The sequence below is a fragment of the Onychostruthus taczanowskii genome, unplaced genomic scaffold (assembly GCF_017590055.1).
Source record: "Onychostruthus taczanowskii isolate IOZ18803 unplaced genomic scaffold, ASM1759005v1 scaffold83, whole genome shotgun sequence".
In the NCBI taxonomy this organism is placed as follows: domain Eukaryota; kingdom Metazoa; phylum Chordata; class Aves; order Passeriformes; family Passeridae; genus Onychostruthus; species Onychostruthus taczanowskii.
In genome coordinates this window covers 45737-51370 of record NW_024506221.1, presented here as the reverse complement: position 1 = coordinate 51370, position 5634 = coordinate 45737, and positions in this window count along the sequence as shown.

Here is a 5634-nt window from a genome sequence, read left to right as displayed (position 1 = left end):
ATTGCGTTATACCAAACTAGTTTGTACTGTGTTTTGCTGTAAGTGAAATGTTACATGAGAAGATAATTTTGTGAAAACCCAGTTTGGGAAGGAGCTTTTTGTAAGGGTTCATCTGAACTTTGTTTTTTTTTTTTTTGTAGCATGTCAGTTAAAAAGTTTGAATCTTGCGTTATGATGACTTGAGGATCTGTTAAACAGCTCTTTAATAAAAGTTTGAGATGTGCATTTGGATTGTTGCCTGTGTATCAGCTATATGTCACTGCAGTTTCACAAACTGGAACTAAAGGTCAGTGACTATACCCACAACTTAGTGAAAATACACGTTTTTACAGAGAAAGGATGAAGCCCCATTTTGAATCTAGTAGAATGTTTTTAGTTTTGACTGATAATATCTTGTGGAAAAGTTTGCTTTAAAACAAGCCTGGTGCCTTTTCTATCCAAGAATTTTCCCAGGCTTGCAGAAGCTGTAGGAGGTAAGCAGTCACTAACAGTTCTAGTTTTTTTTGTCAAGTTGCTTTTTCATTGATTTTTTTTTTTCTTATCAATGCAGTATGCAGAGACAAAGATGCATATCATTGGGTCCCCAAGGAAAAGAGCAAGGTCATTACATTTTGCACAGCTGAACAAGCTTACAGGGTTCTCATGGCTTGCTGTTTAGCTCACAGTGCTGAGCACTGTGTCTTGTACAGTCTTCCCACTAAATCCAGGCAGGTAATACTTCTAAATCTGCTTACAGGATAGGAGCCTTAGTACCCAAGTTAGTGAGACTGAGAACTGACTGGGCAATGCTAGGGAATCTCTCATTGTGGAAAAGTGGGGCTGTCATTCTTTGTATTAATATCCTTGCAAAACTATTAAATATCCACCTAGAGAAATATTATTAATTTTGTAGACTGTAATTTTTCTGCTATATATTATGCAAAAATAGTAAAATATTGTGTACTTGGAAGTGAGCTGAACGGACAGTATACTTAAATTGCTGCTCATAAGTAGTGGATGTATTTAAGCATTATATTAATAATGCAGACTAAAATACTGTGGACAGTAAGGCTTCTTTTCCTGAGAAGTATCTTTGAAGATTTTTGCATCCATTCTGAATTTCAGGTAAATTGAGGGTGCTTTTGGTGTCAGGCTGCAGTGTGAGTGAACTATTGGAAGAAGCTGTGAGCTCATAAAGCTTGCCCATTTCTGTGAAGAGAAGTTAAAGAAAAGAGTCTCTTGTAACGCAGAGCAAACATTTCAAGGGAACCTGGTTTAGTGTTTTAAAGGACCGCTGAGTGTTTCTTGGTTTGTCTCCCATCATAACTTATGAGTTGTGGTCAGGCAACTGAGGGAGTTCTGCAATTGTTACATTTTCTATAAAACTACTGTTCTGGCCCCATTCTTTGCAATCATTTACACAGAAAGGTGCTAAATAAATGATGGCTGTTCTAGCGTGGAGCTGCATGCTCCCATAAAAATAATGGAGCCAACAAACCAGTCCCTAGAATGGTATTGAAATAACTCAAGAAAAGTCATCTTTACTACTTTTTATGAGAGGGTGAGAGTTGGAAAGACCAAGTCAGCTGGAAAGGAGAAATAAAAACTTGAGTAATACTTGCAGAAAGATATGATATTTAATTTTGGTTTAAGCTGTGTGATTCTTTAAATAAATATTTAATCTGCAGGAAAATATTTCAGTGTGATTTACACTGGAGGCAAACACTAGCAAGGGAAGTTGGGGTGGGGAATGAAGTGCCCTGTCAGCTGCCTGTTTATTTTATTTTTTTCACTCAAGTAGTCTTACATGAAGAACATGTTGAAAAACTTACCGAAAAATTCCATGTCAGTACCTTCTTAATTCAAGAGAATCTGGTTGTCCTGGTGGCAAGTCAGGGTAAGTGTTCTTAAAAGGTTTTGCTGAACTCATTTTAACCTAAGAACAGTGTAACCACATATCTGTGATTCCATTTAAGTGATTCTGCTGCCTGTAGTTAGTGCTAAATTGGGGTCACTGAATGTTTTTTCCCCATCGTCTACCTCCAGGTTTATGCAAAGGTGCTATTTGTATTGGAACTTCAGTTCAAGATTAGGTTGAAGGTTCTTTACAGACTAGTGCTGAGAAATTACATCAAACCTTTCATTGAACAATTAAATACTTTTTTTCAAGCTAAATTCAATTTTATGGGATGTATAAAACAACATTGACAATGTGTTTTCTTTTAATGCTGTTTTGAGCAGAAATTATGTACAATTCTTGTAACTAAAGGAAAATAGTAGTTAATGTGTTGGTTTTGCATGGCCTGGTTTTTGGTAGTGGTGGAGCTACAGAGGTGGCTTCTGTGAGAAGCTGCTGGAAGCTTCCACTGTGCCAAGCAGAGCGAGTCCCTGATGGGTCTGAGGATAGATGTGCTATGAGTCAAAGCTGGGCCAATTAGAGGTGATGTTAAAGCATTTCTGAATTAAGAAAATCAAAACAAAGTGGGTGCACTGGTTGTTCTTTTTCCCAGTCAGCGAAAAGAAGGTGAGAACACGTGAAGGAAACAACATGGCAACACCAAGGTCAGTGGAGAAGGAGGAGGCCGGAGGTTCTCCAGGTGCTGGAGCTGCGATTCCTCTGCAGGCCGTGGTGAGACCTGCAGCCCATGGGGATCCACAGGGGATGCAGAGATCCCCCCGCAGCCCGTAGTGGAGGTGCCCATGCAGGAGCAGGTGGATGCCTGGAGGAGGCAGTGATCCAGTGGGAAACCCAGTGGAGAGAGAGGGCCCAGCTTCCAGGCTGGAGCAGCCTGTCCTTGGAGGACTGCACTCCGAGGGAAGAGTGACCCTCGCCACAGCAGTTTTGGGAGGAGTGTCTGCCCATGGGATGGGCTCACAGTGCAGCAGTTTTGGCAGGACTGCTCTCATGAGAATGGACCCCACCTGAGAAGTTCACAGAGAACTGTCTCCCATAGGAGGGACCCCACAGCGTAGTAGCGGAAGGACAACTCTCTCACAGCAGCAGAAGAAAATCCTTGAGTGATGAACTGACCAAACCCCCATGCTCTGTCCTGTGCACTGTCAGTGGGAGGGAAGGGTTGGGGGAAGAAAAGGTGTTTACTTAAGGGCTTACTTTACTTCTCATTATCCTTCTCTGATTTTGTTTGTAATAAATTCACTTTGTACCTCTAAGTCAAGATTGTTACGCCCTTGGAGTGTTTTCTCCTGGTCCTTATTTCATACCTCATGAAGCCTTCATTAAGTTTTCCCTCTCATCCACCCAGCCACGGCTGGGGAGGGTAAGTGAGCAACTTTCATGGGTGCCTGGTGTTTGGCTGGTGTCAAACCATGGCAATGAGTAATTTACAATCTTTGGTCTGGAGCTGTTCATGTGCTATGGACAAGTAAGGAATCTAAAGGTAGTAGCTGAATAAAGCAAAGCTTTCACAGAATGCAGAACTTTTCTGATTAAGGGGTGCACCCCAACTCAAAAATTACGGCCATAAGGATTGAAGGACTATAAACAAGAGTTCTGAAAACCAGAAAGGAAATAGAATGTCTGCAAACTAATACCAGGTTAATTAAAATCCTCCAGAGTGTTTTGGCAGATAGGAAAGCAGACCATAGTCTGCTGAAGACATAATAAAGTCTATTCTGAAAAGATCTCTTTCATTGTTGATAATGCTCATAGGAATTTACATTGACCTACAAATTAGCTTTAAGAATGCTAAAGAATGGACCTGTCTCTCTTCACTGACTTCAGTTAAAGGACTGGGAACAAAAAGAAAGGTTGCTGAATATTTTCAGTGTGTCAGCTGGCTTTATGCAAAATCTGTATTAGTCTGATTTAAGACAAAGTGTAAAGCTTCAATGTTAGGTAATAAGGAGTTTGTTTTCTGTTAGCCAAGTTTAGTAATTTTAATGTGCTGTCCAGCCATTCCAGGAATTCCCTGGTGACTCAAGAGGAGGATATTTGACATCTGTCATAACTTTTTCAGTGACACCATAAATTGACAGGTCTTGGTCAAATGTGGATGTCTGTACATTGTCCTGTACTTCAGAAATTGTGAAAGGTAAAAATAGTACTCTGTGTCATTACAAATTTTACTTTTTTGTGTGACTTCCACTCTGTGTGGTTAGTGTCAGTCTTTGGCAATAACATTTCTTACAAACTCTCAGTTACCTGAGGGTTTTATGGTATGACTGTCTCCATGGCTTAACTCCATTAACTAATAAGTAACAGTAGATGAAATCATTTGACTATGGAGTTTGGACCAAGGAATCTTGTGGGAATCTTACATTTTAGCACATTCTCTTCAAATTTTCCTGATACTTGTATTCTTTTCTAGCAAGCTTAAGAAAAGTGTTGAAATCAGTAGAAGTAATTTGGGACAATAGTTAGTAGCGCTTGAAATATAAACATTAAGTGGTTTTTATTTTATGCTGCTTATTTCCTTCAAAGTAACTATGGTAGAGTCTTTGGCGCTTCTGAAGGTAATGAAGGTAATGAGTTTGGCTTTTATTTTTTTAGTAAGCAGAAAAATATTATCTGTTGTCACGGGACACTTAGAGGAACTACTTTGTATTCAAGACTCCCCTTGACTATTCAAGGGGATTCATCTCTTTGTTCAGAGTTGACAAATTATTTAGGAGCCAAACTGCTGAAAATACCTCTTCCTCTTTATGCTTCTAAATAAATCTGACTTGCCTTTTGGAACCTGATACCCATCTATAACTAAGAATATATAAGTGAGAATTATTTTCTCACTGCAAATGTACAGTGCTTGCTGACACTGTCTTAGAATACTATGGACAATGGCTATAGTCAGCTACTTTCAGTGTTAGATGAACTTGTCATTCTCCCTGCAGTGCAATACTATCAAGCAGGATTTTCTTGCACTGTTTCTTTTCCCTCCTTCTTTAACTAAGTCACATAAAATAATTTTCAATACCCAATCCTTAAAATCTCCCAACTTCAAAGACTGCTGTGCTTCACTCATCCTCCACTCTTAAAAATGAAATATGCATGGTCATAAGAAAGGGGATGGTTGTTGACAAAGATTTTGTGTCCTGGAAAGATGAATGAGGTTTATACTGAAAGAAGTTGACTCAACTTTGGCCTCTTAGTGCTTTTCCCTTTACCACTAGTAGCAGGGAGATGAAAACAGGCAGATGATTTGTCAATAATGCTTTCTCAATAATTCTTTGTCTTCATCAGCTCTGCCCCTCCACTCCCACTGTTTAAAAATACTGGGTTTCTTCTTTAGGATCATTATCATGAATCAGTTGGAACTGTGAAGCTATTCCTGTAGCAGTATTTTGTGGGATTCTTGGTCTAAATATGCCAGTCAAATTAAATTACATTGAAAACCTGTGTTTCCTTAAAAGGTTCTGTAATTATAAGGTCATAAGAAGCATACACAAATGTACTAAGCAAAGGAACATTCTTTACCAGAACAAATTTCTGAGCTTGCAACAGACAAACTTTTTTTGTAGTAGTTTATCAGCTCATTTAGAGATCAGTTCTAGAAATTAATATACTTGCTTGATTAACATTTACTTTCTATAGTGGTGAATATGTAATCCACCCTCTCTGAACAACTTAAGAGAATTTTTGTGCATGTAGACTGCAAGTACAATCTATGCAATTTAAGAACACAAAGCAGTGGTTTATTA